This window comes from Rhinolophus sinicus, linkage group LG01 (assembly GCF_036562045.2).
Source record: "Rhinolophus sinicus isolate RSC01 linkage group LG01, ASM3656204v1, whole genome shotgun sequence".
Taxonomy (NCBI): domain Eukaryota; kingdom Metazoa; phylum Chordata; class Mammalia; order Chiroptera; family Rhinolophidae; genus Rhinolophus; species Rhinolophus sinicus.
Window position 1 is genome coordinate 51,133,967 of NC_133751.1, and position 25,150 is coordinate 51,159,116.

The 25,150-nt window shown below is 43.3% G+C and overlaps 1 protein-coding gene across 13 annotated transcripts in view; it reads left to right on the plus strand.

Moving 5' to 3' along the window:
* Positions 1–5,293: 5,293 nt before the first annotated feature.
* LPP (LIM domain containing preferred translocation partner in lipoma) overlaps positions 5,294–25,150 on the plus strand; it is a 650,163-nt gene continuing 630,306 nt past the window's right edge. For 6 of the 13 annotated variants that reach the window (XM_019752112.2, XM_019752114.2, XM_019752115.2 and 3 more), the window contains exon 1: positions 5,294–5,603. The gene's annotated coding sequence lies outside the window, so the exon portion shown is untranslated. Of the gene's footprint in view, positions 5,604–5,630; positions 5,775–9,312; positions 9,420–25,150 lie in introns of those variants that run through there. The other 7 variants (XM_074329268.1, XM_074329295.1, XM_074329310.1 and 4 more) reach the window with 3 other exon arrangements.

Consider the following 25,150-nt stretch of genomic DNA (forward strand, 5'->3'; position numbering starts at 1 on the left):
GTGATCTGATCTTATGCTGTGGCAAAATGCAAACAGTGCTTACTACTACAACCACGAGCTGGAAACTGAGTAAAATTGTGCAAAAACCCATGGGGAGACACAAGTCATCATTTGTTCCTACTGACTTGATTCCTCTAAATTAATAAAGAAAGTAACTTGTGACATGATATTCCCCTCCAGAAAAGACAGTACTCAAGAAAAATAAAAAATAAAAAAGAGAAAATATTCCTTTTAGAAGTCTGATGACATATTCGTTTTACATGGAGATCATTTTTCCCCATTGTACAATGAAGTGTACAGAACACAAAGTAAACAAACCTTTTGTAAATTGCTTCATTATCTGTAATGCTGCATGTACTAAAAGCCTGTCACTACTGTTCACCATACCAAGTTTTCATCTTTTTACAAAAGGCTGATGCTTATCTGACTGCGCCGAGGGTCTTGTTTGCATCATGCACTGTTACAATAGTATTGGGAAGAAAACCCAGCTCAACTATAGAGCTGGTACATCTAATATTAAAACTGTCAATTGTACTTAGTTTTTCCTGGAAAAAATGGCTTTGGGTATGTTTTTCAAGAATTTGTTTAATGTAAAGTTGTAAAATAACCATTGCTTTAATTCCATGTCTATTCCTATAGCAGAACTATATCTTTAGATAATTTATAAAATTTATATATGATCCATGTGAGAAGGCCTAGAATAGTACATGCAGGGCGTATTGTAACAAGGGACAAACATTAATCCTCTTCTTCTCCCTCACCCCTCCAGTGCCTGTCCAGAGTCATGGTCTAAGATAACATCACCAGTCTTCCAGAGATGGGATTGTGTGGCTTTTCTAGCCAAGATGAAGGATTCACTCACTCACTTAGTAGATAACATTTGGCTATAAGTCCCAGGTCCTACCTTGGCTACTGGGAAGCAGAAATGAGCAAGCTGTGAATGAAGCCAACGGTAAAGGGTTTTATGTTTGACAGGAGTTCAAGCACACCTATGAAAAATTATGATGTAATGGGACACTCCAGTATATACCTTTCTTAGAAATAGAGAAATCATTTCCTATCAACGGAGAAGATTTGAAGGGAATGAGCAACAGGGACGAGATTCCTTTGAGAGAGCGCTGGAAGGACAAGTAAAATCTGCATTGGTGGAGATGGGTTTGGGAAAGTATTTCAGGAGGAGGAAATGAAACGAGAAAGAGTCAGAGGCAAGAAGTGCAGGAAGCTGTGTGTGCGCGTGAACGTGGTGGTGATGGTGGAGGGCGGGAGCTACAGGCTAGAGGTGGAAAAGCCTATTAGGGCTCGAGCATAGAACCAGAAAGGCGCAGCTTGGAAACTTGTAAAGGCTCCATGATGTCAACCGAATTAAGTCGAAACTCTTCAGCTGCGCCTTCCCCAAAGGGGAAGAAGAATTTGGTCAACTGGTTGCAAGTAGCATCAAATTGAAGATCTGGGAGACTGTTAAAGAACATGAGATCTAAGGACCTAATTATATGGATAAAGAAACTGAGACCAGAGAGGAGGGGACTTGCCGCGAGTTTACACAGCAGTTTTAGGGCAAGGAAAGGACTAGACACCCCGTCTCCTTTGCCTCCCCTTGCCAGTCCTGGTTCTAATCCCAAATGGTTGAGCTCCTCTGACTCTTCCTCTCCCTTCCCAGTGGTCGGCTTACATTGAGGTCTCATCTCTTGAGGAAGTTAGCTGATTTTATTTAAATGTCCAGGCCCTATACCTTCTGCATCTTCTTCTGCTTTCTGTAGGAAGGAAGAGGAGGAGAAGAGAACAAACAGTTGAATATCTACATTGGTGAAGGCAAGCACTGTGTTAACGACTCAGAGATGAATTCGACTCTCAGTCCAGAAACAGAGAAAGACAAGGCAACCAACGCTACTATGCAGAGTCACTCTTAAGTAAGCAGAGTGATGGGCCGTGTCTCCTTTGGAGGTGGTGGTAGGGGCCAGAGGCCTCTCAGAGGAGGGAATATTGAAGGAAAGTCTGAAGAGCTTAGGTAAGTGTTGCTAGGTGGATGGAGAAGGACGAGGGCTCCTGGGAAAAGGAAGAACACGTGTAAAGACAGATAAGCACAAACAGGTAAGATGTGGGAAACCATTAGAACTTCAATTGGCTGGAGAATGGGGGGTATGTAAAGGACTGGCAGAAATGTCTGAAGGGCTGTGCAAATGACACTAAGGAGTTTGGTCTGATGGATTTTAAACTGGCGAGCGGCAACCTCAGGTTGGTATTTACCTTCCGTATTCCATGCCCCTTTCATCTTTATTATTTCTCTCATAGCTTCTTCGTATTTTTTCCTCTTGGTCAGCTGTGGGAGATTATGAGTTATGCACATTGGAGTGTTCCAACTGAGACCAGTGAGTGAGCTAAGCACCGGGGTGCCTGGGCTCAGGGGACATCTCAGCTTACCCACATACTAGCTTTGTGTTAAGAGCAAGCTACTTAACCTCTCTGGACTTCAGTTTCTGGGCAAAAGAGAGAAAATGATAATGCCAAACTCAGAAAGGCTTTGTGAGAATTAAATGAAATGCATATGACAAATCCTTAGAATATTGTTTGGTACAAAGAAAAGACTGCCGTGGGCTAGACAAAGGCCTTTGGGTAAGGACATGTAATGTATATAAGGGAATGGTGGGACGAGAGCCTGGTCTTCCGCAAAGTTTTGTGTGCCATCACTGGAACAATGAGAATGCTTCGGTAGGCCTTCAGCCTCAAATATGCAATCCTCTGATTACATGACCTATGCCCTACCTGAAATTCTGTGCTTCTTTTAGTCTTTGAATTGGTAAATCTGTATTTCTCTAGCATTGAGTCTGCAAATTTACACAGCATTCCCTTCTTTCCCAAGCGCCTGCACACAACAGGTTTTAACAGGGACGTTGAGAAGAGTGAGAACATAAGAAACCAGATCAGCAAATGAAATTGAGGCTTTATATTTGAGTTTGAACTGGCAACATGGCATGTGGTTCATCAAGAATCCAATTTATGACTTTGCCTCTTATACTCCTGGTGAGTGCCTCATGAGTTGAAGTTATCTTTTGTGATTAACTGTATATAATGCTTGTGCTAACACCATGCCCACCTGAGCAATTCATAAATATTTCAGGAGAAACACAATGATCTTCCCCAACACACTCATACAACAGTTTCAACATAATTAGTAGCATTTCTGGATCCAACACAGCACTCTTATAATGTGTATGATGGAGGAAATGAATGACTCTAATTATACCTTATTAAATCTTATTAATCCTCATTAGAACCCTATTATTCTTTATAAGTGGGTTAATGGAGAAAAGAAAAAAAGAAATGCTGGTCAAGTCCCGTTATAGCTGATGAAGATTGGGTGAATCCATTCTTTGTGTGATACAAGGTTTTTTCATACTAAACAGTGGCACTCAGAACATCAGTTTGCTGAAATGTTGAAGACAGAGTAAGTGAATTGTGTTGTAATGGGATCGGATCTTTTTAAAATCCCACAACATAATCTTTTTTTTTTAAATTAAAGTTTATTGGGGTGACAATTGTTAGTAAAGTTACATAGGTTTCAAGTGTACAATTCTGTAATACATCATCTATATATCACATTGTGTGTTCACTACCCAGTCAGTTCTCTTTCCATCACCATGCATTTGATCCCCTTTTAAGAGCTCATATTTCCTATTCAAACCATGTTAGTTGCAGAGAGAAAAATATGTCATTATTTTATGGAATAAGTACTCTTGACCTTATCGCTCTGCTACTGTCTTCATATTTTTGTACGTGTAGATGAGAAATTGAGAGGGAGACAGATTAAGCCATTTGAACCCAGGAATGTCTGAATTCAAAGACCTTGCACAGGGAAGGTGTTAAATAAATGCTAAGGGCAAATATATATATATATATATATATATATATATATATATATATATATATATACATATATAAATATATATGTTTAATTCTTGGTTAAAAATTGTCACCAAATCCCAAAAAGAACCAAGTTTTGGGAGTTTCATGAGTAGTTATTCGCAGTGTATTCTCAGCATTCATGACTGGGAATTAGGTCCTGCTGGAGGTCAGGGTCTCCTGGTTGGGTGGATACGTCATGGGATTAGTCAGGTGACCTGGCTAGGCAGAGGTGAGTTCAGGTGCTTTTGTGTTGGGCAAGTCACTTTACCAGAGTTTCTTTCTCTGATGTGAAAGGGGGACTATAGTTTGTCCTATAACATGAAGATCTAATAAACCACTGAGGGAGAACTAATTATGTGCTGAGGTGAGGGATTCTTATTGTAGATATTAATAGGATACAAATACAAGGAAACAAAGCCTCCAGCCTTGGAACGCCTTTCAGGCAATGGCTGCTGCACATTATAACCCCTCTTCAGTAAATGGTGGTTTTCATGGTTGCTCACATTTACAAATGTCAGAGGAAAAAAAAAATCCCTCAAACTTTCCAAGAACAGGCCTGCCTTTATTCAAACCAGTTCACCCAGTTCGCTGATTTTTTTTTTTTTTTTTTGAGCTATAGGCAGAGTAAGCTTTCTGGGCTTCCAGATAGATCTGGGGGAATGAATGTTCAACTTCCAGGGGTTCCTTTATTTGAGCACAGAACGGAGGAAGTAGCCCTGAAACAACTGACTCTCTGCTATTCAGGGCTGTCAATAAGACCTTCCAGGAACTGACTCCCGGGTCAAGGGAAGCTCCAAATCTCTTCATCCATTGGGTGGTCCGTGTGTCCAGCTGACATATAACCTAATTCATTGTTCAGTGGGAAGGAGAGAGTAAGGGCCCTGCCTAGAGGCGGGAACACCGCTGGGAGTCTGAGTACGCGTGTCCTGCGCCTGGATTCGTGGTGTGTATGACTGTGTAAGTCATTTCTCCTCCAGAGCTTCACTTTTTTCATGTGTAAAGTGGAAGGTTTGGAAGCTGATTTTTGCCCGCTCTGAGATCCAGTACATTTTGAGTCGGCAGGGAATCCAGGGCGGGGCTCAGGAGCCACATCTCAAAAGGGGATTCCAGGGAAGGATCTCTGCTGCTCAGGCTCAGCGCCCTAATTTGGCGCTTTAAGAGCAGACGCAGGTTCTGTCATTTCTTCAGCCCCTCAACTTGGCCACTTCCTCCTGCTACGTCTTCTTCCTCTTCCTGCAGTGCAGGCAAAGCCCCCACACCTCCCTCTTTTCCTTCCTCCTTTGCAAGCTCCCTGCATCCCCGCGTCTCCACCTCTTTCTCCCAAGAAATAAAATGCCCGTTGTGAGCCCACCTTTTGGCCAAACCACTGCCGGCTGCGAGCACCCCCTCCTCCGGCAGGCGAGCGTCGCTCGGCGGCCCCGCGGGCACCCGCCTTCCCATACCTTACATGGACAAATGCGTGCAGGCAAAGTCAGGAATTCAGGCCCCTGACGTCAGCTTCCAGCTCTCAGGGCACCGCACGGGAGACCAAGGGGAGGGGGTGGGGACGGTGGGGAGGAAGGAGGGGGAAAGGCACCAACCAGCAGCCGCTCCAGCCCTGCCGAAGTTTCACTTTTTGTCTGTGGGTTCGCTCCCGGGCCCCGCGCGAGCTTTCCCGGGATATAAGTAGCTTTAGCGAGCGGGGGACAGCCGGGCGCTGCAAGGTAAGGGCTGGCTGCACCGCCCGGGGCGCGGGGCGCGGTGCGGGGCGCGGGGCCGGGCCTGTCCGGGGCTGGGGACAATGGGAGGGGGAGTGCCCGGGCACCTCCTCCTTCGCCTCTGCCTCCGCCTCCAGCCGCCGCCGCCGCTGCTGCCCCTGCTGCCTCCTCCCAGAGGTATTGTTGCAAATCCTCCTTCCTTCCCCCCACCCTCCGCCCGCGGGCGCCTCGGGAACCCCCAGCCCTCCCCGGGCGCAAGCGCCTCCGGGGTAGCAGGAGCGCGGGCGCAGGGCGTGGAGTGCGCGCCCTGCCCGGGCCGCAGGGCCGCGGTACGGAAGTGCCGTCCGCCGCGCAATCACGGGGTGCACGCCATGGGGGAGGGGGACCCCGAGCTTTTCGGGAAGCGAGGCCCGCAAGCTGGGCGGGGTTGGAGCCCTTCGTTAAGCGCCCCCTGCCCAGGCTTTTCTGGGCGCCTAGGGGGCGGGGCCACACCCAGCCGCTTACAGCTTTCGCGGAATCCCAGTTGTCACAGTGGAAGGGGCCTAGGAACCCAGGCATCCAAGCCCCTCATTTTACAGTTGGGGAAACTGAGGTACAGAGAGAAGGAGGGCTTCCTCCGAAGTCAGTCACTAAAAGCCAAGTTGCAATTAAAATAGGTGGCTCCTGATTTCAAATTGTCTGTCTCCCAGCATTTCCCCAGCACCCACTGTGTGCCAGGCACTGTGCTGGGTTGTTGAGTCAGAAAGGCAGATGAGGCCCAGTTCCTGCGATTAGAGCACTCAGACAACCAAGGAACCAAACCGGACCCAAGATGGAAAAGGCTGAGTGTTGGGGAAAAGGCATAGATAAAGTTTTAAGCGACTCAGAGAAAGGAGTTTGATTTTTGGCCCCTGGGGAGGGAACAGAGATGGGCCTTTGGGGGGAGCCCATGCTTGAGCATGGCTTTTGAAGGATGGGAGTTGTCTGAATCCAGCCACTGACATGGAAGGAGGGCATTTGCACAGTGGTGCGGTGGGGGTGGGGAGACTGTAGACCAGAAAAGACTCAATAAAATGTGGAGAGTGGAGATGAATTGTAAATGTTACTGTTTTGGGGGCGTGGGGTTGGAGGAATGGGGTACACGAGACGAGATGATAAGTGAATTGTGCCTAAGTATTAGGTCAGAACAGTGTCTTTGGAGCTTTGGGGTACTGGGATAGAAAGATTTTTCTGGCTTCTCTCACCTTCCCAGGCAGGGATCCACTGCCTCCCAGCCCTTTACACAAAATGCAAAAATTTAGGGTCATCTCTGAGTCACTTTCCTAGTATTAGACTCACTTAACTTTGTTTCCAAACCTCTTTCTCTTTTTTCCTCCTCCCCTTTTTCTGGCTTGCCTCCCAATAAAACTCATTCTCACTAAGGTGTTAGTGACTTAATGGCTTACCTCTCCCAGAACTTGTACACTTTAAGAAAGCCTTTAAGTGGAGGGAAGGAAAGCATCTAACTCCTCCCCACTGCCCTTCTCAATCCTCTCCCTCCGTCCCTCATAGATAGGGAAATAAAAATAAAGGCCCAGAGAAGGTGGGTGCTAGTTTTAGAGCCTGCAGTGAATAATGGTGGACAGTGTATGTGTCAGGGGCAGAACTCCCAATAGGGCTCACTCTACACCATTACCAACCTTCCTCCCTCCCTCCAGGGTTCCTGCCAGTACTAGGGAAATGTTAAAAGGAAGAGTGTGTGTCTTACATTTAATCTTTGCAAGATAGTCCCTCAGTTCCAACACCCAGGAGTTTACAATCTGGATTGTAGACTCTATATGGCAGATAAGTAGTTGGGGTTAGCTGTCTGAATGGAAGGGGTACAGGCCTCAGAGCTTTGGGTCAGGCAGTCCCCCAGTGTCATATACTCTGTAAGCAGCCGGCTGCCTTTGGAGGTGGGCAGAGGGAGGAGAAGCTGAGCTGCTGAGCTAGTTTACTGTGGCTGGGACTGAGTGAGACCCTTGGAGCGCCATAGTCTGGTGGAGAGGTCCTCGCTCTGGGGGAAGTAGACAGTCAGTTCCAGGCAGTAAGTGGTGGAAAAGGCGGCTTGATTATGAAGGGTCTTAGAAATGCCTGGCTCAGGAGTTTGAATATGACTTGAAGCCATCATTTGAGGGTTTTCAATAGACGGGGACATAATTGAGAGGAGAGGGACTGGCACTGGGACGCCTTCTGCTGCCCATTTCTAGTGAGAGTGGCAATAATTTGGCCTGAGAATATTATCAGTGAGTGTTCATTCATTTACTGGACCCATATTACTGAGTACTTATTATTCACCTTTGGCAAATCTGAAGATTTTATTGCAGGCTCCTGTACCTGTATTTTGTTAGGTTGGTGCAAAAGTAATTGCGGTTTAAAAGGTTAAAACTAATTCCAAAATCCGCAATTACTTTTGCACCAACCTACTAGAAACAGATAAGTTGTGTTTTGTCACTTCTAAAACATACTTTTCAAATTTTAATATTCCTGAAATTGAGTAGTCTTATGATCACAGATGTGTCATAGTTGAGCAATTTTTCATTCTAAGTTGATGGTGGTACATCTTACAGTCAATGGTTTAGATTTGATAGAATTTGTTAATCATACCCTGTATGAATATACAAGTACTTTGCACTTTATACAGCACTTTCCCATCAGATGTTCCATTTAAATCTCAAAAATCCCCTGAGAATTGGGCCTGGAGACACTGTCATCTCCACTGTAACCCTTGCCCATGGTCACACAGCTAATTAGAAATGTGCTTAGAATTACAACCCAGAACTTTGACTCTTGGTGTTAATATGTGATTTTACCCTGCTGTGGAACTAGCATGGGTTAATTGGGAACTGGGGAAGTTCCCAGTTGGATTTGATTTCAGAATTATGGTTAAAATGCTGGAATGATGATGGGTTTTTGGAAGGGCAGAGTGTAACCCACAGGGATTGGGAAGCCCCCTGAGCCCAAAGATTTACTGCATTTAACGGAAAACTGACAGGGCAATGGAAGATGCCAGGTAACATGGTAAAACCAGAGGATGGAACACACGGCTATTTATACACAGAAAGGAGAAGAGCAGTGCAGGAAGCACACAAGTTCTGGAGCCTACCTACTGTGAACCAGGAACTGGCTGGCCCAAGGAGTACAGAAACGAAAAATGGTCCCTGTTTTTGAGGAACACACATGCGTGTGTATGTGAAAGCATGTGTGCACCTGTGCACATGCTGTTCTAGGGGTATGTTTCCACCGCTCTGAAATGAGGAGGGTTGACTTCAGGGAAGTCACCACTGAGGGAGTAGTGTCTGAAGAGAGTCTTTTGGGCCAAGTAGGAGTTGCCCAAGTGGAAGACGGACAGGTAGGAGACGACCTGTGAGGCGAATGCTGATGTAGGGAAGGTTTATTCTTGAGGCTGTATTTTGAATGGCTATCATGAAGGGGGCTGTGGAAATCGGAGAAAGGGGAGGGCTATTATTTTTTGCCAAGTAGACTTAAATTATCTTATAGCTTATAGGGGCCACTGAATGGTTCTTTTGAGATTCACATGAGAACAAGCCTGGGCAGGAGCTCTGGAACCATCTCTGGGAATAGGTATTTGGATAGTAATGCAGGAAGCATAGTAACGCCGTTGAGTTGAGTGAAACTGAGACTTTGACCTTGGGCAGTAATTAGAAGTCTTAGCTCAGTGTGTGCATTGGTGGGTGGGGACTTTTCCTGGAATATGGCATAGAAGGTTGTGCATTGCTGGAAGAAACTGAGGTGAGGAAGGGGAGGTAAAGTTGTGCTGCGTGCAGGAAGCTCCGATCTGGGTGGAAATCCATGGAGTTCAAGGTGTGTATGAGGCAGAGAACATGAGGGTGAGAGAAAGGGAGGAAGGAATGGAAGTATGTTGTGGGTCAGCTCTGGGTTCCCTGGAGGCATGGAGGAAATGGCCAGTGCATTCCTAATGCAGATCACAGAAATGAAGGACACGGATGTATCCTTGAGGACTTCTCTCTTATGACTCCACAAATAGGGTGAGAGGGTGGCCAGAGGGTTAATGGGATTCATGCTTGGAAGCAGCTAAACCACAGAATTGAGGCTAGAAAATGTTACTCTTCCTATTGTTCTTTCTTGGTGATAATAGTAAGAATAAGAACTTTGAACATTTTTGGAGTACTTGACATGTACTTAATGTAATTCTTATACTGATTCATTAAAGGAGGTTCTATGATTATCAATTTCATTTCGCAGATGAGACAATGAGTTTGGTTAAATAAGGTTACACAACTACTTAGTGACATGGCTGAGTTTCTAACATTTGACTGATCTATATAGCCTCGTCACCACTCTTTTATATGCCCACGGAATGAAAAGTTCAAATAAATACTGGTTTTCAGTGTTCTTCCTAGGAATTGAATTCGGTATACATTTATTAGGCCCCGGCAGGTTCATCGTTGAGGGTTTACCTGGGTGAGCAGGCTTCTCAATTCCACACTAGTTATTCCCACCATTCCCTCTCTTAAGACTGTACCATTTTTTGTATCCTTTGGGTGTTTTCTTTCCCCAAAGCTAACTGGAGAAGCCAGAGCCTCTCTAGCAAACCATCTGCATCAGCCTCCCCCTCCCCTGCGACCCCCACCACCTCCTCCCTTCCCTAGTCCTCTGTAGTGATAAGGATTTTTTTCTTTTTTATTGAGATATTATTGTCATCACTGTATAAGTTTGAAGTATACAGCATAATGGTTTGACTTATATGTATTGTAGAATGATTGCTGCTATAAGTTTTGTTAGCATCCATCATCTCATATTGATAGAATAGAAATAAAAAGCAAAAAAGGAAAAAAAAATTGCTTGTCATGAGAACACTTAGGATTTACTCTAACTTTCACATATAACATCGAGCAGTTTTAACTATAGTCACCATGTTGTACCTTACATCCCTGGTACTTAGGTGATAAGGATTTGAAGTATCCCTATAGAGTGGCAGTTGGGGCATTCAAATAACAAAGTAGGGAAGTAATAGAGGGTCTTGAACTCAGTCATTGCTGTTGATCTATGCCTCCTAGGACAATGCTAGTTCTTTGTAGTAGAGTGAAATAGTTCCTGTTGGGTCTTGCCCTCCCTGAGTCATGCAGACCCTTCCTTCCAAGAAGTCTTATAGGCTCAGGACTCTGAGGGATCAACTCCAATCCTTCCTATGCCCTGTGTACCTGCCTGAGGTGGGTCATTTGTGTTTTAATGGTTCATAGATACCATGTTTCCCCGAAAATAAGACCTAGCCGGACAATCAGCTCTAATGTGTCTTTCAGAGCAAAAATTAATATAAGACCCCATCTTATTTTACTATAAGACCCGGTATAATATAATCTAATATAATACTGGGTCTTATACTAATGTTTGCTCCAAAAGACGCATTAGAGCTGACTGTCCACCTAGGTCTTATTTATTTTTAAATGTGTTCGGGGGAACACAGTAGAGGCATTTTCTGGAGCGAGGAGTCCAACGTTAGGAGTGGCACCCAGCAAAGTAAGCAAGACCTTGGTTTTCTCATCTTCAAATCCCTGTCATCTCTGGTGCCCTGAAGATGTTCAGTAGCTGTGAAATGAATGAACAGCGTTTAGTGACACAATACAAGCACGAATCACCACTTGATCTTGTATGTTTGCGTGTCTTTGTCTCCCTTGCACTTTAAAATAAGCTTCATGAGGATTGCAAGGATACCTTCATTAATGGTATGTTCCCAGTGTCCAGAGGAGTGCCTGGCACATGGTAGGTGCTCCAGAAATACTTGTTAGATGAAGAAAGGGATTGATTTAGTTCACTGTAAGCATAGATAGCAATGTGAGGGAAGGGGTACTATTTTTACTGACCCAGATGCTTGAGTCTCTGGAGTCCCAGGACTGGATAGAGAATCACCTATGTTGTACCAGCCACAGGCGGTATTGGGCAGTTCCACTGTCAGGGTCACGATTCGGGGACTGGGAATGCAGAGTTGAGTCTCTAAACTAGCTCTCCTAAGAGTAATTGCAATTAAAACTGCTCTTTCACTTTTCTCTCACACAGCCAGGTGGTTCTGTTGTCTTTGAACATTCGTCTGTTTCCTTATCCATGCCTTTGCTAATACTGTTTTTCTCTACCCGGAGTTCCTGGCCTCTCTCCACTGGCTCTGCTTGTTTTAAATCTATGGGCCTTTCAGTTCAAAGCCAAAACCCACCTTGTGCCATGAAGCCATTCCTAGATTTCTTGCCCCCTTTTGCCCCACATATATGTGTGATGAAATCCATCTCAACCTCTTGTAGTCAGCTCAGCACACGCGTACTGAGTGACTGTCATATGCTAGACAGAAATGCTACATACTGGCTTATAAAGACAAGGGTCTGTTTTCAAGGATTTTGATTCCAGCATAGGAGAGAGATCGAAATAGAACATGGTAAGGTCCTACTAGAGTGATGATCAAAGGCCTAGTGGGAGCAGTAAGAAAGGAGTGACCAAGCACCTGGAAGAACTGATGAATGCTCGTGAAAAACAAGACATTTGGGGTGGGTTTTGAAGAGTGAGTAGGATTTCATATGGTGCACAGGGGTGGAAGAACTTTCCAGGCAGAGAGACCTTGATAGGTATGTATAGGCCTAAGGTCTAAGAGTGTTTGGGGAACAGAAGGATGTGTTTGGAGATCACTGTGAAAGATGGCGCTGGCTAGTGTGAGGGTTAGATGGTAAAGGCTGATAGGATGAGCTTAGGATGATGGCAGTGGTTGGGAGTGGGGGGCAGGAATGTTTGCTTACTTTCTGAGCAAAGGAGGGCCTTGTTGGATCCGTGCTTCAGAGAGCTCTGGTGGTAGAGTGATAGCAGGTCAACCCGCTAGGCGGGACCCGCTTAGCAGGCTGCTGAAATGTTCTAGGACAGAACTACTGGGCCTGTACCCGGTCATCAGGGTAGACAGGGAAAAAGGGATTCTGGAAGCGGTTTGCTGTTAGAATCCTATCAGGCAGCTTAGTTCTCAGGCTTGTCCTGCTAATTATTAGTTAGCTTATCAGCCTTGGCTGGAAAACCTGTTTTATGGGACCAAAGCTTACAGATAGTAGAACTCGCTGGCAGCCGGTTCCTGACTTAGAAGTGTGGCTGGGGCCTTGGTGCCCTGAGTGATCTGCTTCCTCATTGGACAAGGCGAGGAAACTGAGGGCCCAGGAAAGGGACAGACTTGCTCAGTCACACCTTTGTCAGCTGAGCTGGAATTGGGCTGTGGCCAGCCCTCTTTCAAAGGTGTTTTTGATTCTGTTTCTGCTGAGCCTGGCCTGACACATTCCTTCTCTGTTAACCCCCACCCCCAGGGGCTTTGCTTTGGAGAGTTTGGGAGGAGATATAACTTAGAAATCATTGTTACTGGTCTTGAACTTTGTGCTTTGCACTTTGAAAACAAAGTGATTAAGATGGTTCAGCTTGAGTTTGTGTGTGGTTTGGGGATTTATTTCTTTTACTGCCATTTATGCCTGTGGCTTGTTTGCAAGAACCAAGCTTCTGCCTCCTTGGTAACTCCCAGGTTCCTTGCTTGTGACAGCCCCACCTCCACCCAGACCCTCCTCTTTTATTTTTACTTATATTTGCTTGCCTAAAGGTTTTCAGGCTGCCACTCTTTCATCCAATCCGTTACAGGGTAAATCCTCCTATTTTTTCTTTCCCTCTTAAACCTGCCCCCTGTAACCCATCTCACAGAACCTGTTAGTATTTCATAGCCTTCATAGCACTTTTTACGTAGCGAATGCATTTTGCAATTGGTTTTATTACTGAGCTCCCAATTGCAATCCAAGAGATGGGTCTGCAGTGTCAGTCTTGTCTGGCAGAGTGTGGGCAAGAGTTCAGGGGTGGGGAAACCTTCCCACGGCATGCTTGGCCTTAAGTGGCAGAGTGAGAATCTCACTCTTGTCTTAAAAACTCCTGTCCTGCTTCTTAACTTCTGTAAATGCCCTGGAGAAAGAAATGTGAAAGTCCTTAGAAAACCCTATACACAGGCAAGAAACTGTTATTATTATTTCATTGTGTGCTAATTAGTAACATTAGCTGCCTGTGTCTGTGACATTGGGAAGCAACTGAGAATCAGTTTAGAGACTCCAGAATCCCGAGGGTCTGAGGTTTCCCATGCTGTCATTTCGGCAGTAACATCATCATTGGTTTTTGGTATAGGAAAAACAAAGGCCTGTGTTCGAGCCACCCACTAGCCTGTGATCTTAAGCAGGTTCCAGAATATCCCTGAGTGAGCTTTAGTTACCTTCAAATAGAGATCATGTGATATATCACAGTGCATTTGTGAGAAGCAGACACGTTTCCATGACAGTGCTTTATAAACAGTAATGTTGCCATTTCTGGTGACCCGTGTAGTGTTTAGCACACAGGGATGGCACCTTACTCTACGGGTGGTCATATGGGATTTAGACCCAGGCAGCTCCAAGTTCAAATCCTAGCTGTGCCACTTAGTGGAGGATGCTCCCTGGGGTGGTCACAGACATGATTTGTTTTACCAACTTATTCGTTTTTAGACCTCTTATTAATGAGGGCACCACTGTTGAGGATACTGCACTCAACAAAGTGGGGTGAGTGCCACAGACATTCACGGCCCTTTCCAGGCTATGCAGAGAGAGATGGTTCATCACCAGTGAATGGCTGTGCAGTGTTCCTTCTTCCATTGTGACCGTCCCACTCTCTTGGGTTTTGTTTGTGTCTGTTTTTCAGCCCTGCAGGCTTTGCTTCTCCTGCAGTATTTGCTTGTGCCATTGCTTCACATCAAAGCCCTCTGTAGTTCAAATGGAAAGCTAGTGCTCAAGGGTGCTGTCAGCCCTTCCTCAGAAACTTGTGTGGGAACCTTTCATGGTACTGGCAAGTGAAAGGATCGAGATGGGGCAAGGTTATTTCACTGACCTTCAGGAAATGTGCTTTGGCCTTGTTCCACCTCCAGTATGGACACTTTCCCTGCCATAGCTGTTGTCAGCATTCCTGAGTCACATCAAACGGCAGCTCAGCTGCCGCCTTGCCTAGAGCTCAGGAGGTGGAGGGCCTTCCTCGTTAGGAGAAGATGGTCATGGGCAAATGTAGTATGAGTTCCTTGGCAGTTTTAGGAGACCCCGTTTTGGATGTTAAGGGATTCCTGCCCTTAATATCAGCCTCAGTTTCCTTGTCTGTAAAAATGGCTGTAGCAACAGTAATTGATTCAGAGGTAGAGGGACTGTACTTTCTGGTTTGCCCAGGACAGCCCTGATTTATGCCTGTGTCCTGGTTTAGTATTAATTGTGACCCGTTTCACTCTCAGAAGTGTTTGCTTTGGGGGATAAATCATATGGTCATCCTACTTGTGGGAGAGCATTGAGCAAGGTAGTGTAAGTAATACGCTTTAGGCCAGGCCTAAGCTAAGGACTCGGCAAACTTCTGCTGTTTTTGGTAGAGGAGATGCTAGGTGCTCAAGAAATGTTTGTTCATTTGAACTGCATTCATGAAGGTTAAAGGATGACGATGTTTGAAAGGGATGTCTAGATTGGGGGTACTTAGAGTTTGTCAGGGTTGACATGATAAAACGTGTCCATACCTGTTTGAAACATAAGAAAGTGCCACGAGAACAGTACAAATAAGGACTAGGGGAGTGTGCGTGTCCACTGAAACGTGCAGATGCTTGTTGGGAGTGCGGGGCGTTGGGTTAGACATTGAAGGATAGGAAGTCTTATTCCAAGATGTGATGGGTAGCTAAAATTGCTCTGGCTATTAATAGTTAAGAAAGACGTTTGATTCTCTGGCCCTGAGTGTACTTTAGCTGGGTTTTTGAATCTATTATTTTCCATCCAGTGGCCCACGTTGATAAAGATCTCTAACTATAACTGCCATAGCCCAATGCAGTACTAAAGTCTGTGCCAATTGGTCAGCAGAGTCACCTGTACTTACTCTTCCTAATGAATTTCCACTGAATATGTTTGTTGTTTAATGCCCAGGAAACAAGAAGAAGAAGAAGAAAACTTAGATGGCATCTAGAGCTTCTGTCTTGTTTGGTATGAAAAGGAAGCATTTTTAGGAAATGCAGTAGGGAGTTGCCATGCAGAGGGCGGGGTGTGCCCTGACTCATGGGAAAGGCAAACTGCAGTGACCTGGAGGGTAAGAGACACCTTTTCTTAGAAAGAGGTGAAAGGTAGGTCAGCTTTCCAGTAGTCTGTCATTTCCAACCTGGAAATCTCTCTTCTTGGCCACAGCCTAGCAGTGTTACTTGGAGAATATTAGGGTTCCAGTAATGGCAGCCAGACAGGACCCTAAAGACACATTTGTGCATCTATATGTTATATACCTGTGTTTATTTATTCAACACCATGTGCCATATGTACTTGTGAATGACTGAGTGAAACTCATCTGAGTTTGGGGATGGAAACATGAATGCTATGTGACCTCTACCTCCAGGAGGTCATTTACAGCATCAAGACAGGACATAAAAGTATGTGGAGAAATACATGGTGGCTCTGATTGAATGGTGACAAACTCTAGGGACAAGGCAGAAAGCTCATAAATGAAAAGACTGTTATTTGATTGGGCCTTGAAGGATGAGAGGAGGAGAGGGTAGTTAAGCAAGGGACATACCATGGACAGAGACACAGAGGTGAGAAAGTGCATGGCGCTTTGGAAGACTGGAGTCAATGAGGATGGAATGCCTAGTAGAGAGGCCATGGTGATGAGGGTGAAAAGGTGGGTAGGGGCTCAAATTGATAAAGGTCTTGATTCCTGCACAGAGGAGTTGAGACTGCATTATGAAAGGAACATCAAGTAGGGAAGTGAAGTGATTGGATCTGTGCTTTAGGAAAATAACTGGTTATAGTATGCTGGATGGATTGGAGGGGAGGGTACTGGATATGGTGAGATGTACTATAGTAACTCAGGGCGAAAATAAAGTGAAGCTGAATTAGGGTTGAGGACATGGATGTGAGGGATATTTTGCGGGTAGAATAGAGGTCACCCATTCTTTTTATTTAAATAAGAATAACTCCAGACTTGAGCAGGAAGTCCACAGTCCTCATCCCAGCAAAACCCCAAGGTGATCCCATCGTCTGCCCAGTTTCTTTAGAAGGGTGACACAGTAGATGGCTGAAGAGATTGCTATCTGTCAAGAGAAAGATCTCTGTCCAGTTTTATCTTTTAAGAATCCATGAAACCTCTTACTTCTAATGGAATTAGCTCTTTTTAGAGTTATTGAATCTCTGATCACTGGAGATCTTCAAGCAGTGGCTGACTGAAATGTTACAGTGAAAACTCAGGCATTGTTTGAAGACTTGACCTAGAATGTCTTTGAGGTCTATCAATCCTGACTCTTTTTTCCCTCCTTTCCTCCGTCCCTCGGAAAAAAAAATACTTGTTAACAGTCTTCCCTGGGGCTCCTCTACCCATTTGGAGCCTCAGGATCATTTTAGCCAAATTGGACAAAAGGCAGAGAGTCAAAAATGGATGATTCGGCACTAAGAATGCTACGGTTCATGTGAAGTAGCGAGGAACCAGCATTTTGGTGCCAATGAGTTTACACCCACCCACTAGACTTTGTGGCCTAGACTAGCCTGCATGAACCTGATCGAAATGGAACCCACCAATATAGTTATGACACTTTCTGCCAGTTGCTATTTTTGTAGTGCTTTACAGTTAATCATGTGTTTTCCTACAAATTATAGGTAAACCCTTACAATAGTTCTGTGAGTAATTATTATTGTCTAAGTTTTACTGATAAGGAATGTGAGGCTGAGAACGACGAAATTACTTGCCCAAGGCTCACGCTAATTAGATGTTGAACGAGGACTTCATTTTGAGTTTTCTACTAGCGCCATTTCAGATTCCTCCTGTTCCCAGCCTGGGAAGATCCCCAGGATAGGCTTTAGCTTTCGTTCATACTCATATCCTTAACATTTATTATGGCTCCTGATATGTTGTAAGAATTTAAAAAATGATAAATTCATATGTTGAATGAACATATGATTGAATACTGTAAGGGAAATAGTAAATGACAACTTTAGTTCTAAGAATATATTTTTTTAAGAATATCTTTAGTAATGGAAAAACTAATTGAACTCCTTTAAACATTAATCAATCTGTTATCAAAGATAATGAAAAACTCATTTAGAGTACATTTACTCAACTTCGTTAAAAAAACAAACAAAAAAACACTATCAAATACTCTTACCTGAATACCTCTCTGTGTTCTTTTATGAGACCATAACCCTAATCATAACTCCCCAAAACTGCAGTCCACTTTTCTGTATGTGTATGATGTTTCCTTCCATTTAATATTGTTACAAAAAAGCTCTTCCTTCTATTTTTCTGGGCAATATATTTATTTTTGATATAACTACAGATTTTTTTTTTGAAATTGATAAATCCTGCTTTAAACACTTACCCATGTAGGCACTAGCATAGTTTTCATTTTTTTAAACAAGTAAATGTAATTCAGCATGTGAAAAAATTCAGTGATAAACATCAGTGGGCAAATATTTCCTAAATTATTTCCTAAAGACAATTATTCCAAATTATTTCCTAAAGACAATTATTCTTTGGCACTTTCACTTTCCCTTATAGCGGTTGTAATTTTATCCCTTGTATGATGTGGTTATCAGAATATGTATCTTTTTTCCTCAGGAATGAAGTAGAAAACGCATCATGGTTTGGAGGGTCATACAAGTTTGGGTTCAAATCATGGCTCTGCCCTTTGTTAGCCATATAACCTTGAATATATATTGGTTCTTAGCCTCTCTGAACTTTCCAATTCCTCATCTGTAAAAGGGGATAATAGTGCCTGCCACATTATGTGATTGTGGAAGGAATCCTGTGGTCAGTGTGGAAAAGACCAAAGCCTGCCATTGTGGTCCTGCTAAATAAATATTCTCTGTCCTCTTTGATCTCTTTCAACCCACCAGATGATAACACACCCCACATCTTTTTCCTTGTATTTCCCCATAGTGTATGACCCATAGTAGATCTTAAATAAATGTTTATTGGCTGGCAAAATAAGTTTTAAGTTTTCGCAAAGGAGAATTATGGACACAAAAATACCAACTATGTCTATCACTTTTCATACCAGTTGCTATACAACTTCTAGAAAGACTGTACTAATCTGCAGAGTCATTAGCAGTATGTAAATCTACTTTTTTATTACACCTTCATCATTATTTAATTTTAAAACTAGCATGTGCCCTTGCTAAATTAATATGTAAGAAATGATATTTCATTATTATTTTAATTTCCATTCCTTTAATTACCGAAAAAAATATTCTCAAGTAGTGGTTTTGAGTTTGTTTCCTCTTGTGAGAATTATCAAATGGCAATATTTAAAAACGACCTGGGCTGGAGAAGCTTGCAATGAAAGGTCTAAAAATATTTAGTGTTTTGAGTTGCCCAAACTTTATGTATTAATTTACTCATTCAGTCACTGTTGATTGAGCACCTACTATGTGCCAACACTATTCCAGGGGCTACACATACTAAAAAGAAAAAATTAAATGAGTAAAGTCAGTGATCTGTCTAATCAATGTCCTCTTCATTTAACGTATGTGGTAGCTGAGACCTGGAAGAGTGACATTATTAGCTAGGGTCATACAGCTGTTTAGTAGCAGCGCCAACCATTTATTTGAATAGTAACTGTGATTTCAAATGCTTCATATAAGTAGCCTTTTAATCCATGGAAATATCCTGGAAAGGTCTGAATTGTGATGTCTATACAGCATCTCCAAACTGTATGTATATTGAGGAAGCAGAGTCCTGATTTTTGGTTTAGAAAATATGATCACATGGTTCTTCAGTCTCATACAGAGCTTTTTCCTCGGCCTCTCTGCCGCTTACATTTATTCATTCTTAAATGAATAAACTTATTTTTAAAACAGGACTAGAAGACAGAACAATTTTGATCCAAGCAGTTTGGGCCAACCAGGAACCTTTTTGAACATGTTTTTGGTAAATGGGAAGAACAGATGACATTTCTCTATCAAATAAAATTGTCAATTTAGATTTAATAAGACAGTTATCTTCAGGTAATAAAAATTCAACTAACTTGCCTTAACTATCTTGTTTAAAGCCAATTAAGAGACTCATATTCCTCACTTGCTGGGTAAAATTTAATAGAACTTCAGTTAAGCATTTATTGCTTATTTAATTCAAAATTAAGTTAATCACCACAGTTGGTAACAACCACTGAGTATTTAATTAACATTCAGCAAACTATCTTATTAAGTCTAAATGAGATACAGACAGGTCTTGTTTATCCCTATCAGTTTGCAATCACTCTTTCCCCACCGCCAACCCCAAAGGGGTTTTGGTTTTTCCCTTGGCTTTCTTCTTCTGATTTGTTGTGTTCATTTTCTTCTGGTTGACACCCAGGTTGGGTGAAGGAGGAGAAGAGGCAGGAGTCCATCATATCATGGGAACTTCTGGCTCGTGGCATCGCTAAGACACTTCAGTTTCATTCCATTCCATTCTTCAAGAATTATTGAGCACATTCTTTGTGTGAGACATTCTTTTAAGCACTTCGGAAGATATAGAGGAGGTCATGTTGACATATTTAGCTTTATTTTCTTACCTTAAGAAATGAGAGGATTGGGTTTAGTTCCTTCATTTAATACATATTTATTGCCTTACAGTTTGTAAGGCTCTTTGCTGGATGTCAGGGATACCATGATGATTTGGACAAGTTCCTCGCTCTCATGGAAGATATGTGGTCTGATATGGAGGTGCAGTGGTAGAAATACTGGATGAGGTGCTGCTGTAGGAGCACTGAGGTCCCTTACATGCTATGATTCTGTTAGACAGTGTTGCCCAAAGTGTTAAGAATGTTCAACAGCAAAAAGATCCTATAGCCAAGTAAGTTTGGAAAAGTCTGAGTTAAAATTAAATGGGTATCTTTACCATTGAACTTTTCTGAGCCTTTAGTGAATTGATAATGCACAGTATGACCTTCTGAAAAGTTTGTTTCGGAACAAACAAAAAGTTATTTGATCATAGGTTCCCTGCATCACCACCCTCCTCCGTTTACCCCCCAGGACATTTCTTGGGCTTATTGTTCCAATGTGCTTTGAGAAAAGCTTCTGTGAGTCCTGGATCCTGTCTACCAGCGTGCCAGCCTGGGAGGGGTAGCCAGGCACGCACCCTAGTAACTGATCCAGGCCTGGAAGGTCTAATTTGTATGAAAGGTGTACTGGTGAAGTGGGTGATTTCTGACATAGGGACTTCTGGCTGGGGTTGAGGATATGAAATCAGAGTAGGCTTTCCTCATGGAGGAGAGCTGGGCTTGTGAGAGAGATACAGTGTGTAGAAGCAGAGATGCCTGGAGGATTGCCAATGAGTCACTGGGAACAGAACAACTGTGAAATTCTGACATGACTGATTTGATTGAGACACCCTAACACATGGATACAACTTAGACCGATTTTCCTTATAGCCTAAATCTGGAGAGGTAAGAGGCAGCAGACTTTTTAGTGTAGAACTCTGCTTTAGGCCTGGATCCAACTGAGCGATGGCCCATCTGCAGAAGCGATCACTTCTGTAAGGCATTCTGACACTGTCTGGGGCAGAGCTCTGCCTCGTGAATCACAGTCTCTTAAGAATGAGTCTTGGTTCCTTTGGGAACAGCTTCATTCAAGCAGGTCTAGTTTCCGTTTACCCCATAACATGCTATTTTCTCTACCTTTCCTTCCCCATAGGCTGATAAATCACCTATATCTTCATTTTTCATTCTTATCCATCCGTATCATCCTTTTCATCTAAGGCAAGCTACTCTTTTATCTTCTTCCTGAAAAGTCATTTACTTCATTTAAAACAGTGTTAGCGATTTTCTCCTCTCTAAAAGTAATCAGCAGATGGAACATACTAGATGAAATGGAGAATAAGCTACACATCTAGTCCACCGGATTACAGCAGATTAGAGCTCAGGCTGGGTTCTTTCCTGACCTACCTTGTTGTCTGTACAGAAAAGAGCACAGCCAAGGAATGAGGAGATCTGGGTTCGACTTCTGGGCATGGGGTTTCCCCCTGTCTGAACCTCAGTTCATCTGTGAAATGTTAGGTGTAGGGTAGGTGTACTCTTTGGGATCTTTACCTGAAAATGTTGAGTGTTGACATGTGCTATGTCAACATAAGCTGAAGTCAGTCTGGGTTGTTGGATCAGACATCTATGTTTGAGCCTGGCAATACGAGGAAATGTGCAGTGAGCAAAGCTCTATGCCCAGACATGGGCATTCAATGCAAGCTGGTTCTTCTATACCCAACTTCCTTCTGGGCTCATTTTCTTTATATTGTCTGTTAGTTTTTAGTCATATGTTCTTATCCTCTGCCACTCAAGCATATTTCTTCTTTGTCTATAGTCTCCCTGCTGTAAAATTTCCTTTAGCATTCCCTGCTGGATAGCTCCCTCTCTCTTCATCTCTTGAGGATCCCCTTTTACCTTCTGGTTCTGCCCATGGAGTGTGTCCACTCTGGAACATTCTAAATACAAATGGCTACCATGCTGGGGCGATCGGAATGACTGTCCTGGCCAGCTGCAAATCTGTCCAGGAGGCTGTGTTTTCTTCGGAACCGTTCCTTTATTGAATAAATGTTCAGTGAATGAGACCAAGTCTAGCTCTCAAGGATCCCACAGTGGAGGTGAGACGCTTTCTGACTTATCTTTGAACTGGTGGAAACCATAGTCAGTGAAAATCGGAGAGAAGAGCTTTTTGCCTTCTAGAAATGAGCAATGCATTGTTAGGTTCTCTGCATGGATTCTTGAGCATCTAGGAAAACTGGTCACCTGGAAAACTTAAGCTTGTTGTGAAGACCTTGAAAAGGCATGTTTCATTTCATCATATACCTGGACAGACACTTTAGGGATGAAGATGTCAGTAGGCCACCTGGCAAGTGGCAGACCAGGAGCTGGTGGTCCAGATCTTCAAGAATGATGTGGCAGAGAGCCTGGGACACAGCATAAGCCCAGAGATATTATCCCCATGTGAAGAGGTCATTGGTAATGGCAGTGAGATTTGGTTTATTCCAGTAAAGATTTTCAAAAGTCAGGAATTTACCTTGAGAGTCCTTTTGCTTCCTCTTCTTTGTATTAAACATATATTCACCTTTCAGTCTTTGTGATTAGTCCTTTGGATTTTCCCAGTTATATATGCCTACTTGAAAAGTCCAGAAACATTTTGAAAGCTTTGACCTAAATGTGTAGTGCTTAAAAGCCTGGGCTCTGGAGCTAGATTGCTTCCTGCTTCTATCATTTAATACCTCGACTTCTTAATCTCTTTAGGCCTCTGTTGCTTCTTCCATAAAATGGAAATAAGAAAATTACCTATCTCCTTGTTGTGAGGATTAAATGAGTTAAGGCATATCAAGCCCTGAGAACCAATCCTGACGTGGGAAGGCCACCTGAAATGTTAGCTGCTATTGTTATGTGCTGTCCTTATACAGTCGTACAATTGTGATTTGGAAAAGATATTAGAGATGAGCAGGTACTTTGCTTATCTTTTTAAAGAAACTTGGTAGTTTTGGAATAATTTTAGGTTTATAAAAACGTAGTTAAAGTTGTAGAGAATCTTCATATACCCCTTACCCAGTTGCCCTCATTTTTGACATCTTACGTACCCATGGTGCGTTTGTCAAAACTAAGAAACTGACATCGGTGCATTAGTATATACTCCACACTCTATTTGGGTATCATCAGTTTTTCCATTAACGTCCTCTTTCTTTTCTAGGGTCCATTCCAGGGTTTCACATTGGTCCCTTTGACTGATTGATTTCTATGACTGATTGATTTCAAGTCAGCCTTAAAACTTTGCGGCCTCTCCCCCATCACCTTGATCCCTACCCCAAAGCTGGTTTGTTTCCTCTCTGTTGTGTCACTGTAGTGCTCTATATTTTATGCTTAGCACTTACCACCATTGTAATTCTACAGTCTGTCTCCCTCACAAGAATACAAACTTGTAAATTCAGGGACCATGCATGCATGCCTTGTTCTCATTGTATCCTCAGCCCCAAGCACAGAACCTGGCACGGAGTGGGTGCTCTATAAATGATTGTTGAATTAAAAGAAAAAATAGTTGTCATAGCTCTGTGGCTTTAAAATTTCATTATTTTTAATAGCTAAGGAAGGATTCTTTATAGAGAAGACTGTTATAATCTATACTGTTCAATGAATAAACTGAAGTGGCTGAGGATCAAGTGGGACCGAATGGGACACACCTTTCTAGTCCTCGCCCGCTGTTTTTGGGGGGAAGGACTCTGGCAAAGCAGGGCTTAAAAATCACCACAATCCAGCCATCTTGTTTTCTGGGAAGACTGAGACGCTGAAGTGAAGAGTGACAGTGCAGGGAAAAGCTGGAAGCCGCGAGAAGGTCAAAAAAGGATCGGGAAATGCCTTGATCCTGTCCCTGTTGTTGAGTGGATGTGTGACCACCAGCGAGGGACTCAGAGAGCTGGGTTTGGATTCAGGCCCTTCTACCATACACCTGTTTTCTTCATCTGTAAAGTGGGTTTAATGGTCAGTGATATCTCACAGTACTTAATGCTCACAAAACACCAAACTTTTACCTTGTGAAATTTAAGTGAGCCAAGGTGCTTAATTTTAGCGTAGCATAGGTTCTCAAGAAACGGAAAAAGAAGGCTTGAAGATTAGGAAACTTTATCCATAGAACTCATTTCAAGAAGACTGGGACAAATGGATGCAAAACCGAGAACAGTTATTCATAAGGAAATCTGTGACACCCAGGAAGGAAACCAGTGTTTGCGTTTCTGATAAGCAGGATATACTGTCTGTTTTTATTCTTGGAGGCTTTTATCATACAATACTACATTATGTTGCAGTCTGACTTTCACACAAATTGGATCCTGAAGCTTCTTACAGGAATTAAAAATACAAACTCGTGGGCAGTATGTGTTTTATAAATTACAGAAAACAGTCGTGTAAAGACATGGCATAGGAAGTACAGTTAAGCCTGCGGCAGGCGCTGATACTAGGAGGAAGACGTGGTGGAGAAGGCAGCTGAGAAGGCACAGGAGCTAGGAAGCCAGACGAGGCGAGCAGGTGCACTGGGCCAGGAGAGATGGAGGGCGTCCATCTCCAATGGGAGGAAGTAGCTAAGGTCAGGGAACGCAGTGGCAGAATCACAGCGAAGGAAACCCTTTGGATAACCTTAATTTTTAAGGTTAGAGTTAAGGTTAGACTATTTTTTAAAGAGCAGTTTTAGGTTCATGGCAAAATTGAGAGGATGGGACAGAGATTTCCCATATCCCAACTGCCCCCACATAGGCATAATCTCCAGTAGCAACACCCCCACCAGAGTGGTACATTTGTCACAACTAGTGAATCTTCAATGAATGTCAGTATCACTCAAAGTCCATAGTTTACATTAGGGTTCATTTTTGGTGGTGTACGTTCTATGTGTTTGGACAAATGTATAATGACAGATGTGCATCATTATATACAAAGTATTTCCAGTGCTCTAAAAGTCCTCTGTCATCTACCTATCCATCCCGCCATCCTCTACCCCAACTCCTGCCAGCCACTGATCTATATACTGTCTCCACATATATCCTTTTTATCTTGCCATTCATGGTCT